Source organism: Channa argus, chromosome 15 (genome assembly GCF_033026475.1).
Source record: "Channa argus isolate prfri chromosome 15, Channa argus male v1.0, whole genome shotgun sequence".
Taxonomy (NCBI): domain Eukaryota; kingdom Metazoa; phylum Chordata; class Actinopteri; order Anabantiformes; family Channidae; genus Channa; species Channa argus.
Window position 1 is genome coordinate 21,553,098 of NC_090211.1, and position 15,791 is coordinate 21,568,888.

Here is a 15,791-nt window from a genome sequence, read left to right on the forward strand (position 1 = left end):
ATCAGTCCTTTGCACTAAATGAATGAACCCAATCATTTGGCCAAAAACCTAAGCAGGTTATGCATCTGTTGCTGAGCAGAACATTGTCCACCCTCAGGACACTGCCCCCGGCCTTTTTCTTCTTTTATGGAAACATTTTCCCTTTCCAGCACTTTGATAAGCACCTGTGAGCATGGAGTGACTCAGTGTGGGATGGTCTGCTGTTAGACAATAACTGACCTTGGAGCAGTTCTGCAAACACTTCAACACAAAACATATAGATGAGACAAAGTTTTATGAGACAAACAACATACAATCTTTTAAACAGTCTTCAAAAGTACACTGACTACTATTGCTGTTATAACTAGGTAAAATGCTAAGGATTAAATGTAGTCATCATTTAATAATACTTGATTTTCCATCACACACTCAAACCCAAATATCTTAATTTCCTTCAAAAATGTCCATGTTATTGTTTTATAATGTTTAAATAGTTCCTTTAAAGAGCTGGGCATTGTACTTTCTATCAAACATCAGTCAAAGATGACAAAAATGAAAAAGAAATACTGGGGACTCATCAAGTTTTAATGGATTAGATCCATGCGTTGCTGCCTGTTAGCTATTACAATGCAATGCTGCCACCTTGTGGTCACTTTGATGTAATGCAGCGATGCACCAAGTCTGGACTTACTGTAACGGTTAAAGGACGGTAGAGTTGACCACCATCACTTACACTGAAAAAATGTTAAGACGAGGTCTCCACGTGAACGTGTGAAGAGGAGGAAGGATTAAAACTAGCAAAATCTCCACTTCCTGTTTCCTGACTTTTATTTTAAAAAATAGAAATGCTGTAATTCTGTGAGACAACAAATGAACGTCAAATGCTGAAATAAAAAAAATATCCACAACTCTCATGTAATTATGAATTTGACTACACTGTATAGATCCAACATTGAGGAAGCCAGAACTGCTACTGATGGTGCAAATGAATATCTGGCAGTGCTGGGTGCGCTCAATGTGAACATACGTGATTTGGCCGGGCGAGATGTGGTGGTTGCGTTGGCTGCCAAATTTTACCTTGAAGGGAGGTTAGAAGCTGCCTTAAAACAGTAAGTTATGAAGAGCATATTGTAAGACTTATTACAGCTGTGCCACTGACTAACCATTGCTCCACACTGACTGCTTTAAACAAATGTATACAGATTCCTCCAAGGCCTCAGCTGTCTGGGACTTTTGGATGAAGTGAAGAAACACCCTCATCTGTTCAGGAGTGTCTTCACCAAAAACCTCAACCCCCTTATTGCAGCAAAAATATCTAAGCTCTTCCAACCGTCCTTTGCACAATCTGGGACCAACCTGAGGAGGACTCAGGCTAAAGCCTATGGGTTCTTTAGAGACTGGTTGCTTGATATTGAGTGTATCAAACCATAATTTTAAAAAGACAATAACTACTTTCAGTAGCTAGGTAGATATGAACTAGATATGTTGTTATGCACATACTTTATGTATTTAATTTATATCCATTATGTGCTTATAATTTAACAGGCCAACTTTGCCCCTTGGTCACATTGAACCAAGTGTTGGTGTTTAACTTTGGGTGGAAGAGGTGCCACTACTAGGTTTTGAAGAGAGACCAACCTTGGACTTTCTGTCTGAGGGATGCAACTTGCCGACTGCCAACACATGGAATGTCATTCTAGGGATCCCCACAACACCTCAAACCTATGAGGAATTTAAGGAGTGGATGGTGTCTGGAATCATCCAGGCACCTCAGTTCAGCACTGCCTAACTGACTTACTCTTTCAGTTTAGGTGTGTGATCCCTCTTAATTAAGATTAAATTTTAAATAAAACATGCAATTCACATTATCTTCTATTCTTCTTCTCTATTCAATGTAGGACTTAACAGCTTGACGAACACCTAGATGTCCTCTGGGGCGTCCACGAAGGCCAAAGTGAACTGCGAGATGTTGAAGTGGGTTTGTGGTACTTCAACTTCTTCATGCCAGTCAACATCAGGAACCACTGCTGCAGCATCACTTTGATCCGTTTCTGAAAAACCGCCATCCCTTGCATCCGCAGCAGTGTTTCTGTCAGTTCCCATGTCCTGTGTGCTGGCCATCTGTCTGTCAACCACTGATTGTCTAGATGAAATCAGTTCTTGGACTGCTGTTGATGGTTGTTGCAAAGGTGACTGGTGTCTCACAGTCCTCAGACCATGGTGGTTCCACTGCTCTGCAAACTTTTTCAAATCCTGGTTAAGGGCCCATAAGTACACGTATAGTGCAGGGCCCAAAGGTGCAAGTCATTGTCCACACTGAGCAATTCCTCAGCCTCTAAAAGATGGAAGAGGTTAAAGTACACATTTACCACGCCACAGGTCACCCCAGAGTCTCTCTATCCTCTGGTTGTGAACACTTGCTCCTCGGAAGGCACTGTGTCTTGAGCCACGTTAGACATTCATTAATAACCATAATTTATACAATTATCACTGCAACAGGGATTCCAACCCTGGTCGCTGCTGTCAAGAATCCTTCCAATACCATGGCACTACGGTTGTTGGAGGCACTCAGAAACACCACAAGCCAGCTGTATCGATCAATACTACCACGGATAACTATTCTGCACCTGAAATAAAAAATACATAAAATAACAGTCACTTGAATCGGTTACAATTGGGTCATTCACCTACTTTGTTAAATGGCATATAAAAATACTGCCTCTGAATTGGTTAGATTATACAAACCTGGTGTTCACAGTTTAAATTCTCCTGGAAAATGCAGATTTCTCCACCATGTATCCAACTAACCTTGTTTTTATTCTAACTTTCTAAACAGAATTACAGCTGCATGCAAAGAAAAGAGAGTGGAATGATAATATTTTGAAAAGAGAGAAGAAGAATTCTGCATAAAAACAATTCAGCTGTGACTATTGTTTACCTATGTCATACATACAATTGATTCTGTAAGTGTGTAAAACAACTATGCAGATTAAGATATCTGATGAGTTTAGGATTTCCGTCGATGTGCTATGATGAATTTGGTCCAGGAACCTTGTAGCATCTCCTCTCAAACCTGTAGGACATTGCACGGACGGAAGTCGCCATGTGGGTTGATCCGTCGGAAACTTTTCCTTACTCTCCTTTGTACTCAAATACCATCTGCCCGTATTCGAGCACGGACACATTCCCCTCCAAGCTGATCATTTCCTGCCACAATATCCCTGATTAGATTGTTAAGCTCTGAATCCGTCATGTCTGCAAATGCAGCAGATGGCCCGAAGTATCTGAAAATTCTTAGGAATTATACACATCTTTCCCCCCAAAACAACAGAATATAATCTTGTAAGGTTCTGTTAAGAACTAATGTAATGTGTATTTGAGTTAAAGTGTAAGGATCTAATTTTATCTTATTTTTAGTTATTATATATCATAATAATAATTCCAATTTTGTTTGCCATGTTTGAGTTTGTATTGGTGGACTGAATCTGCTTCTCTGTGCCTTAATTGCATTTGCTTGAGTTTAGGTTGTTCTGGTTCCTGATTGGGTTTTTGGCTTGTCAGGTGTCGATGTTAGGGGAAGTGAAGCGAGAGCGTGAGATTAATAAAGTGGAAGTCCGAACTGTGAAAGAAAGTTATCCGTCTCCATCTGCCTCCTCCTTTTATTGAGTGATTTAACCACCACATATAGAACACCACACTTTACAATCTCTTTGAGAGTTGTGGGGCTCACTGCAGATGACACTTCAAATATATTTAATTTTTTTTTATACGAAAGTTAGATATGACAACACAACTGCACCCAAACAGACTGTAATCCCTGTGTATCATCAACAGAGACTTACACGTCATTTGATGGTGAACAGAGTCACACCCAATATTTGAGCCATGACGCCTTAAAACTGCATGTAAAGAGAAACGAGAGCTGATGTCGAGTGATACCATACAGTGGTGGGCCACAAGCTCCAGTCCACATCAGCGAAGGCCGGTGTTGAGTTTGTGCTGAAAAAATCTCTATTTTGTATATTTTAATTCCCAATTACCTTGTATGAACGAATACGTTTATTTAAACCAATTGTAAAAACAATAAAGATTAGCTTAATCTCATAAATACCGTGACACTACAGCGTTGATAGACAATTCCATTCAAAATTATCCATATTGTCACAACACAATAAACACCAAGAAAAAGAATAAAATGCAACATAAGGCAAACACAATGTAATTTACTTTTTTAAGTAATTAGTAACTGAGAGGAAGGTTCTGTTCTTTCTAAAGGTTTAATTTGTCATCAGTTTGCACTAGTCTGTGCTAAATACCTGGTTGTTCTGATCTCCTGGATATATTCATCCACATTCTGAATTATATCTTCTAATGCTGCATCGTCGAGAATCCTACCTCTCGCCCACTCTAGACTCCGTCTCAGTGTTTCCATTCTGTAAATGACAGGACGTGGCATTCACAAAATAAAATTTGATTTAAAACTAGATTATTTTTAACCACATGTTTGAACAAAGAATTGCACTTACAAACTTGTGAAAGGAAGTTGTATGGATTTAACTGAAGGCCGGGAGACACTTAAGATGGAGCCCCACCTTAGGACTGGCAAACACCGTTTCCACCAGCTATGACGGATTTCTAGTCTCTGGCAGTCTGGAAGTAGCACACACTAAACGACTTGTCGACTGGATTTCCGACGCATTCTTGTATCAAAACAAATAAGATGTTGAATAAAGGGCGACGGCAGTTCGTCTCAATCAAAGACTTAACATCACATACCTTGTTAAAACTAACCCAATGTCTTTAATGTTGTTAGCTTTGAAGACATTTCCAATAGACTCTATGCTCATATTATTTTCCCTTTTTAACACCAGACAGAGGATCAGCACAATGGATTGAGGAAAACAACCAGGAGAATGCATTAATTGCATCAGACATCCTATCAGCAACAAGCAGGACTGAAGAATAATGTAGGCAAGAAATTACATTTAAAGTATATTACGCAATTTACAGGTTTGCTTCCTTTGCGCACTGATATACTGGCAGAGCAATCAATAAGTAATACTTCATCCATCATAATACATCATATGCATAGAGCAGATCCAAAAGCATGTTGGTCATGTAAGAATGCCGGGCAGATCCCGAAAGGAAGACATTGTTATTACCCGCCCAGGGTGAGGACATACAGGAGTCCCACCATACACTACATAAAAGTAATCTGGTCCAGGAAACCAGGAAAGGTGTATTCAAGATATAGAGGAAACCTCAGCATTACGACGGTTTATTCATTCATCTTAATATTTCAAAGTCATGGAGCACTGATGCTTTCTGTAGTGCTGAAAGGCAACTAATATATATATATATATATATATATATATATATATATATATATATATATATATATATATATATATATACACACACACACACACACACACACACACACACACACAATGCAACCGCAAGGGGGCACAAGCCAGTGTCTTCTTGTGCCAGTCCCAAGTCTGGATAAATGCAGAGGGTTGTGGCAGGAAGGGCATCCGACGTAAAACACATGCCAAATCAAACATGCGAATCGTGACAAAGACTTCCATACCGGATCGGTCGGGGCCCGGGTTAACAACGACCGCCACCGGTGCTGTTGACCTACAAATTGTTGACCTGGAAATTGGACTACTGTTGGTCGAAGACGAAGAAGAAGAGGAGGAAGGTGTGTTCGTAGGCAGAGAGAGAAGAGGAAAGCTAAGAATGTAGGACTGACAGTAGGGACTTTGAATGTTGGTACTATGACAGGGAAGGATAGAGAGTTGGTTGACACGATGCAGAGTAGGAAGGTGGACATACTGTGTGTCCAGGAGACCAAGTGGAAAGGTAGCAAGGCTAGAAGCTTAGGAGCAGGGTTCAAGTTGTTTTACCATGGGTCAGATAGGAAGAGAAATGGAGTAGGAGTTATATTGAAAGAGGAGTTTGTGAGGAATGTTCTAGAGGTGAGTATCAGACAGGTTGATGAGTCTGAAGCTGGAAGTTGAAGGGGTGATGTTCAATGTTGTGAGTGGTTATGCCCCACAGGTAGGATGTGAGTTAGAAGAGAAGGAGAAATTCTGGAGTGAGTTAGATGAAGTGATGCAGAGCATCCCCAGAGGTGAGAGAGTTGTCATTGGTGCAGATTTCAATGGGCATGTAGGTGAAGGGAACAGAGGTGATGAGACTGTTATGGGCAGGTTTGGTGTTCAGGACAGGAACACAGAAGGACAAATGGTGGTTGACTTTGCAAAGAGGATGGAAATGGCTGTAGTAAACACTTTCTTTCAGAAGAGGCAGGAACATAGGGTGACGTACAAGAGCGGAGGTAGAAGCACTCAGGTGGATGACATCTTGTGTAAATGCTGTAATCTCAAAGAGATCAGTGACTGTAAAGTATTGGTAGGTGAGAGTGTAGCCAGACAACACAGGATGGTGGTGTATAAAATGATGCTGGTGGTGAGGAAGATAAGGAGGACTAAGGCAGAGCAGAGGACGAAGTGGTGGAAGTTGAAAAAGGAAGAATGTCGTTTAGTTTTCAGGGAGGAGCTGAGACAGACTCTGGGTGGTTTGGAGGTGCTTCCAGATGACTGGACTACTACAGCTAATTTGATCAGGGAGACAGGTAGGAAAGTACTCGGTGTGTCATCTGGAAAGAGGAAAGCGGACAAGGAGACTTGGTGGTGGAACGAGGAAGTTCAGGAGTGTATACAGAGAAAGAGGTTAGCTAAGAAGAAGTGGGACACTGAGAGGACTGAAGAGAGTAGACAGGAGTACAGGGAGATACAGCGTAAGGTGAAGATAGAGGTGGCAAAGGCCAAACAAAGAGCATATGAGGACTTGTATGTTAGGTTGGACACTAAAGAGGGAGAGGTGGATTTGTACAGGTTGGCCAGACAAAGAGGCAGAGATGGGAAGGATGTGCAGCAGGTTAGTGTGATTAAAGATAAGGATGGAAATGTATTGACAGGTGCCAGGAGTGTGATGGGAAGATGGAAGGAGAACTTTGAAGAGTTGATGAACGAGGAAAATGAAAGGGAACGAAGAGTAGAAGAGGTGACTGTTGTGGAGCAGGAAGTAGCAAAGATTAGTAAGAGTGAAGTGAGAAGGACATTGAAGAGGATGAAGAGTGGAAAGGCAGTTGGTCCTGATGACAAGCCTGTGGAGGTATGGAAGTGTCTAGGAGAGGTGGCAGTAGAGTTTTTGACTAGTTTGTTTAACAAGATCTTGGAGAGTGAGAGGATGCTGAGGACTGGAGGAGAAGTGTACTGGTACCAATTTTTAAGAACAAGGGAGATGCGCAGAGCTGTGGAAACTACAGAGGAATAAAGCTGATGAGTCACACAATGAAGTTGTGGGAAAGAGTAGTGGAAGCTCGGCTAAGGGCAGAGGTGAGTATTTGTGAGCAGAAATATGGTTTCATGCCTAGAAAGAGTCCAACAGATGCAGTATTTGCTTTGAGGACGCTGATGGAGAAGTACAGAGAGGGTCATAGGGAGTTGCATTGTGTCTTCGTAGATTTAGAAAAAGCGTATGACAGGGTGCCGAGAGAGGAGCTGTGGTATTGTATGAGGACGTCTGGAGTGGCAGAGAAGTATGTTAGAGTGGTGCAGGACATGTATGAGAGCTGTAAGACAGTGGTGAGGTGCTGTAGGTGTGACAGAGGAGTTCAAGGTGGAGGTGGGTCTGCATCAAGGATCAGCTTTGAGCCCCTTCTTGTTTGCTCTGGTGATGGACAGACTGACAGATGAGGTTAGACAAGAATCTCCCTGGACTATGATGTTTGCAGATGACATTGTTATTTGTAGTGAGAGCAGGGAGCAGGTGGAGGAAAATCTAGAGAGGTGGAGGTCTGCTCTGGAAAACAGAGGAATGAAGCTTAGCCGCAGCAAGACAGAATACATGTGTGTGAATGAGAGGGACCCAGGTGGAACGGTGAGGTTACCGGGAGCAGAGGTGAAGAAGGTGCAGGACTTTAAGTATTTAGGGTCAACGGTTCAGAGCAACGGTGAGTGTGGAAAAGAGGTGAAGAGGCGAGTGCAGGCAGGTTGGAACGGTTGGAGAAAAGTGTCAGGTGTGTTGTGTGATAAAAGAGTATCAGCGAGAATGAAAGGATGGTGCTCAAGACAGTGGTGAGACCAGCGATGTTGTTCGGCTTAGAGACAGTGGCACTGAAGAAAAGACAGGAGGCAGAGCTGGAGGTAGCAGAGCTTAAGATGTTGAGGTTCTCTTTGGGAGTGACGAGGATGGACAGGATCAGGAATGAGTACATCAGAGGGACAGCTCATGTTAGATGTTTGGAGATAAAGTCAGAGAGGCCAGATTGAGGTGGTTTGGACATGTTCAGAGGAGAAACTGTGAATATATTGGTAGAAGGATGCTGAGGTTGGAGCTGCCAGGCAGGAGGTCTAGAGGAAGAGCAAAGAGGAGATTTATGGATGTAGTGAGGGAGGACATGAAGTTAGTTGGTGTGAGTGAAGAGGATGCAGAGGACAGAGTTAGATGGAGGCACATGATTCGCTGTGGCGACACCTGAAAGGGAGCAGCCGAAAGGAAAAGAAGAAAAGAAGAAGATATATATACACACACACACACACACACACATATATATATATATATAGCATTAGCCTATAAAACACGTACTGCAGGTCAGGAATGGTTTCCATTACCCTCTGTACATTATGGAATTACTGAATTTTGTGCTCTTTACAAAGCTCTTTCTGGAGGTACAGAGGATACCTGTCGCTGAAACGTGGAGGCCTGTAACAAAAACAAAACAGATAGTTAGATATAAGAGTTAGAAAAATAGTTATGATTAGTACTTTGTGCTGAAATGTATATAGAATTTTATAAGAGGCAATTATGCAAAAAATTAAAAATATAAACACTCGAGTATTGAACAAGATGTCTGCAGCGCCTGCAGAAACCAGTAAAGAAACTAATAAAATGAAGCTAATAAAAAGTGACACATACTCGACAACTGACTGTTAGTTGATAAAGCAAAAAAAGCCTAACTGCACAATGATAAGTCAAAGTTAACGTAAGGTTGTTTTACTGTACAAGCGTTATCCTCGCTACACTTTTAAAGGGATTTAGCTTCGTAAATATTATCAACTAACGTTAAGTGACGTTACCGCTCAACTATGTTGTCACTGCCAGAATGTTCTCGTTCTCGTTCTCGTTCCGACAGCCGGTCGAAACCGGCGTGGATTTGGTCTCAGAGTGTTCAACCCACTCGCATGAAAACCCCTCCCGGCCATTTCGCAGGTGTCTGAGTTCGGAAAAGAGCGCGACATCTTATACCGCCCGCCAATGTAATTTTTTTTTTCATTTCCTCTTTTGTGGTGTACTTCCGTTTGCTGCTGAATATGACACTATGGTAAAATTAATTAACAATTCTGCTTCCTTTTTGTATCAACTATAAACCATTTTTGTAATATGCATTTGTCTTTATAATATATTTATACGGTTTGACAACATTCTGGTTTAACGTTCAAGAACTAATAACGTTTGCAGATCTTCCTGCGCTACTACTTCCGGTCTTTTACTTTGAAAAAGTTCTTCCTGGATGTGCAGTGGACGTATTGCAACACTCTGAACGCACGTAATCAACGCACGTTTAGTACAAACATAGACGTGATTTTACATGCGCTATCTCTGTCCCCATTTCCTCTTTATACGAGCAGACTGGGTTTGTATTTAAACGAGGAACTGAGAAATTCTGTTGTGATTAAAATATGTGTCCTCTTCTAAAATTCAAACCTAATACTAAGACGACTACTAATACTACTACAGGAATACTACTACTACGTCAACTAGACTCGGTACAATTTTGATGGAATATATTAACCATCAAATATGTTTAATTTTTGATGGAGGGCATTTTTGGGAAAATATTTTCCATTGCAGTTTAGTGTGAAATCTGTTACACATTTCAGCCTTTAGATGGCAGCATTGCTTTTTTATTCCCACACAATGAGTCAAAAAAACATTTTACAGTGGTTATTATTGTATTATCCTACATTATTGTTATTGCTGTTTTAAATGACAGTATCAGTATGCATTACAATGAAACGTGATTTCCCATTTATAATTTCAATGAACATCAGAAAAAAAATCTGTGCTCAGAAGATGACAATAAATGTTAAACTAGCAGCCATGAGTTGAAAGTAGTAATCTGTTCAGGAAACCAGGAAATGTGTATTCAAGATATAGAGGGAAACCTCAGCATTATGACGGTTTATTCATTCATCTGTGTATTTTTAATAATGGAGCACTGATGCTTTCTGTAGTGCTGAAAGGGAATAACAATGGCAGTTTCAGTCATCACGGGCTCCTGGGCTGAGAATTTCTTATTACAATTGATAATAGATCAGCAGGCAGGATCCAGGGGAGCAGAAATGTGTGTGTCTCCCAACTTTCTCCTCCTTAGCAACAGTTTGCAGGGATTCGTATCTCTATCACTCCAGATCAACTCATCAACACTGACCTGTTGATTACTGGAACTGGAGAACAAGCCTGCTTTGCTCCTTTTGGTGGCCTTGTTGCTCCAGTGCAACAATTTAAGCTGATGCAATGACTAACTTTACACATATGTGCAGGACACTGTCCTGAACAAATTACATGTCGTTTCTCCACTGGGGGGCGCCATGGTGGGTACTTTCATTTTTGTCATCTTATATCAGAACTTCATTAGTGTTGAGAGGGGAAGATGGCAACAGTTGATTCCTTTGGACAGGCTGCCATCTGCTGGACAGTTGGTGAATAGCAATTGAAAACTACTTCATTGTTTCATGTGCTGTCACTTCTAAATAGTTCAATATCTCAAAAACTACACAAGCTAACGTGATGAACCTTGGTGGACAGCTGCCCCGTGATGAAATGCTTCACATGTTACAGTGTTGCTGTCACGGTCTTGGTTAAGGGATGGACCCAAGAGAAGAGACAGAGCGAGGGTTTGCAAAATAAGGGGCTTTTATTGAAAGAGATGTAAATGATGAACAGGACCAGCACACGAAAGGAGTTAACTTGAAAACAAGAGGGGAACCGAATTACCAGAAATAAACACAGCTAAGGCTCAGGGGACAAGTTAGAGAAAGAACTAACAGAGGCTACTGATAAAATAAGGCACAGATAAACGTTAAGCCACTAAAGCGGGTAAACACAAGGGTAAGGCTAAGGAGACTAAGAAATATCAAAGAACAAACTACTGAACAAAGGCTAACACGTAATAATGGTTAAAGTAAAACGGAGCACAACTTAAAAACACACTGGAAGGGAACAATACCAAAGTAACAGAGTTGGGGGAGCACATACACACAAGGACTAAGGGAGGCAGTCACAAACAAACTCAACATAAAGCACTGGCAAACTGAAGAGCACACAAGCAAACCTAAACATGAAAATACCAGGAGAAAACAAGCGGAGAAAACTTGGTGGGGTTGGTGAGGATAATAACCACGATGGCAGAGACCACATTAACAATGACGAGGATCTGGCAGGGGAGTGAAGGGAAGACTGAACTTAAATAGAGGGTGGAACAGGTGCAAACAATGAGGGACAACGAGGGTAAAGCTGGGTGAACAGAACCAGGGACAGGAAGTAAGGAGAAGGGGCCACAAAATAAAAGTCCAGGGACAGGAAGCACAACAAGATCCTGACAGTTGCTTCTATTGCTCCGCTGGGCGAACTGCAAATGATTTTTATTGTTTTGTTCGAGTGGTGTCGCTTCTAAAATGTTCAGAGCTGCAGATTCGGCGATGGCTGCAGCAGCTGCAGCGGCTGGCTTTCAGTAATCACACTCATTTTCTGTAGGAAATGCCCATTCTAGTTTTCCTTATCCTTTTTATCAAACCAACGTAAGAGCTATACAAAGTAAACACAGACAAAACCATATTAGACCGTAAATATGCCGGATAGCAGGTTTACGTTAAGCTAACATTAAGACAAATTAGCAACTTAATCAACACAGACGTTTAAATGTTTTTTACTGTCTTCGTGTTTTTATTTGTTGGATGTCCTTTCAAAATAATATACTTCAGTTTTACAGGAAGTTATAAAATAAAAGCCAAAAAACAAATTAAAAAGGTTTGAACTAGGCACATGTTGCAGGTAAAAATCAACGTTAATTTAATGCAAACATTGCAAAGGCAATTAACAACATTCCCTTTATAGTAAAATATCAAGAAACAGTTGACGTGCAGCAAAATGTGCAGCTTCTTCAAACATCTTACTTTATGCAGCTCACTCTTCCACATCTTTCACCCACTGATGCATTTCACTGTGTGTTGTCTGCAGAGCTGTTCTCATGTTTTCCTTTTCCTTGTCCAATTCTACAGTCCTTTTCTTAGTCTGTAAATATATCATGCGTTTCTATTATTGTGAGAAACATAGGGCCCAGTTGGTTGAGTTTAGTCATCACTACAACAGTGTGTGACTAGAGCCCCCACCCGTCTCTCCACTCACCAACAGCAACCAACAGTAACAATAACAATAACAAGACAGTGGGAAGAGACTGTGAGTCTTTTCCATCAGTCCTTTGCACTAAATGAATGAACCCAATCATTTGGCCAAAAACCTAAGCAGGTCATGCATCTGTTGCTGAGCAGAACATTGTCCACCCTCAGGACACTGCCCCCGGCCTTTTTCTTCTTTTATGGAAACCTTTTCCCTTTCCAGCACTTTGATAAGCACCTGTGAGCATGGAGTGACTCAGTGTGGGATGGTCTGCTGTTAGACAGTAACTGACCTTGGAGCAGTTCTGCAAACACTTCAACACAAAACATATAGATGAGACAAAGTTTTATAAGACAAACAACATACAATCTTTTAAACAGTCTTCAAAAGTACACTGAATACTATTGCTGTTATAACTAGGTAAAATGCTAAGGATTAAATGTAGTCATCATTTAATAATACTTGATTTTCCATCACACACTCAAACCCAAATATCTTAATTTCCTTCAAAAATGTCCATGTTATTGTTTTATAATGTTTAAATAGTTCCATTAAAGAGCTTGTACTTTCTATCAAACATCAGTCAAAGACGACAAAAATGAAAAAGAAATACTGGGGACTCATCTAGTTTTAATGGATTAGATCCATGCGTTGCTGCCTGTTAGCTATTACAATACAATGCTGCCACCTTGTGGTCACTTTGATGTAATGCAGCGATACACTAAGTCTGGACTTGCTGTAACGGTTAAAGGACGGTAGAGTTGACCACCATCACTTACACTGAAAAAAGGTTAAGACGAGGTCTCCACGTGAACAGTGTGAAGAGGAGGAAGGATCAAAACTATCAAAATCTCCACTTCCTGTTTCCTGACGTTTATTTTGTAGTCCCTCTACTCCACTTCCTGTTGTGGCGTTGTTTTTGGTCACCTCATCAGCCTTGATTGTTTTCACCTGTGCCGCTGCCTGTTTTAACGCAGCTCTGAGAACTTTCCAGTCTGCTTCTCTAGTTTGATGTCTGTTTATTGAGCTCTTGGATACGCAACTCTCTGATGGAAACTGTCTTAAGGATAAGGATTCTGGAACTTTACTGTACTGATCGGACCTGGATAGGTATTGTGGACTTGGACCTGGAAGTCCAAGTTTTTGGATGGTGGATTTTTCCCCACCAAGTACGGATGAGTGTGTCCCTCACTCCTGCCTCTAAGCTTCCTCTCTCCTCAGTCGATCCCTTCCTCCAGGCCACCGTCCGTCTCCTCCAGTCCTCCTCAGCAGCTTGCCCTCTCCACCAACCCCGTCATCCTGCCTGGCTCCTCCCCGGAGTTACCAATAGAGGGCAGTACAACCACACTCCTGACTTGTCTCCCCATCTCCATTCCTCCTACTCTTTGCTTTGAATCTGGTCACTTTGCTGCTGTTCTTCTCACCTGCTGTGTCTGAGACCTCCACCTCCTGATCGGCTGACTGTTCTCAGCCGTTAACACCAAAATTCATCCAAAACAGAAATCAAAAACCAATTAGCTTAGCAGCACAGAGGTATGAAATGGAACTAGTAATGGGGATACCTGTTACTTCTTATTATGAATGATTAAATAAAGTAATAATGGGCTGGCACACGTCTTTAAATCTTGGGGCGGCTGTAGGCTGTAGTCATCCACGGACCACAGGGTCAGTGGTTCGATCCCTGGTCACAGCTATATGTCAAAGAGTCTCTGGGCAAGAGACTGAACCTCTAACAGCCCTTTCCCATCCCCACCTGTGCAGTGCTGGTCCAAGCCCAGTAGAAATTGGGGATGGTTGTGTCAGGAAGGGCTTTCGGTGTAAAAACCGCCAAATCAACATGCGGACAATGATCCGCTGTGGTGACCCTGAACTCACAGGATTTAAATCTTATCTTTAAAAGGAAATTAAAAAGCAGAACCTTCTCCTTTAATATTGTGTGAGAAGCAGCAGTCACATGTGTCTGTGTGAACAATATGTTGAGGACATGATTAAATGGCTTGTTGTGTTTTGGAATCACGATAACTACATGTAAAATAGCAAAGGTTTACAACACGGCATTGTAATTCTGCTAGTGCTGTCCACGTACTCACACTCACACATGCCTTGCAGCATGTGGCCTGCACTAGCAAAACTAAGTCATGCCCCAAAGTATCAACCTGAAAACAAGACAGCCGTGAGTACTGGTGGTACTAATTATGCAATGGCCACACACTAATTGAAGACAAACACTGTATCTCCTCATTGTGCCTAGAAACCAGACAGGGGAGCAATTTATCCTGTCTGCTATAACAAAAAGACATATTGTGGTGTGATGAGGGTGACACAGTGCTATGATATAATACAGTTGCATTAAAATCAAAGATTTTACTTTCAGACTTTTCCTCTGATGTAACTTGAACTCTGCCTGCCCTCATGTGTATGATACAAGACACGTTTTCTTAAGTCTTAATTACTGTATTTCAGTGCTCTTAAACCCGAATAGCAGAGCCAGCACCCAAGTTATTCATCCAAACCGGAGATCTGGTGGCGTAACATGCATTAGTTTAGCGCCATCCAGCGATTCGGAGGGCAACATCATCATCATCATCATCATCATCATCCTCCTCCTCCTCATCATCCTGCTTTGCCAACAATAACACTCTTTAATAAATTTAATTCAAACTGAGAATTTCTCAAGCACCTTATTGGGTTCTGAAGTCTATGAACCTTTTTTTTTTTTTAATGATGAATGTATTTTTTAGTGATTAGTGACATGTAGCATATGTAGTTAGTTTGGGTTTTATTCCTAAAGATGTTGGTATCATGTTAACTGTGAGGTTGGTGCTTTGGGAGGAGTGTTGCCTCCCAATGCAAGTTTAACTTTACCATGATCATATAGACAGAGCTGAAAAGCTTTTGTTTGCAGGGTCTGATCAGTGGGTGAGTATCAGTGCAGCCTTATCTCTGTCTCTTTGTTGAAAGCTGACATTTAGAGCAGCTGCAGGACAAATGTGAAACAAATGATGCCACATTTGACCCCACAGGAAATTGGTTAACTCCTTATAAACACATTCACAAAATCAAGGTCTCTGAACAGTCTTGGATGTGTGAGGATTCATCTGTTTGCAGCTTTGTCAGTGGTGTTCTGCTCCCTATCAGGCTGATGCTGGGGAAGATTAACCCTCCTGTTATGTTCAGGGTCAAATTGACCCATTTTAAAGTTTAGCAATCTAAAAATAATACATTTAGTTATTTAGCAGATGCTTTTATCCAAAGCGACTTACAAGTGAGGTACAAGGCAGCAAAAATCTAAATCAAGGAAAAAAACATCAAAGCAAAGTCCTATCAGAAAAGTTCAC

At 41.3% G+C, this 15,791-nt stretch overlaps 1 long non-coding RNA gene across 2 annotated transcripts; it reads right to left on the minus strand.

Annotated features, from left to right (window-relative positions):
• Positions 1-298: 298 nt before the first annotated feature.
• Positions 299-9,335, minus strand: LOC137100459 (uncharacterized). Of its 2 annotated transcripts, none has more exons than XR_010910909.1 (5): positions 9,132-9,335; positions 8,641-8,757; positions 4,506-4,679; positions 4,296-4,412; positions 299-2,606 (listed from the first exon to the last, which is right to left on the minus strand). It is a non-coding gene; the product is annotated as an uncharacterized lncRNA (long non-coding RNA). The 2 variants fall into 2 exon arrangements; XR_010910910.1 differs by having other exon boundaries at positions 9,117-9,335.
• Positions 9,336-15,791: the final 6,456 nt, after the last annotated feature.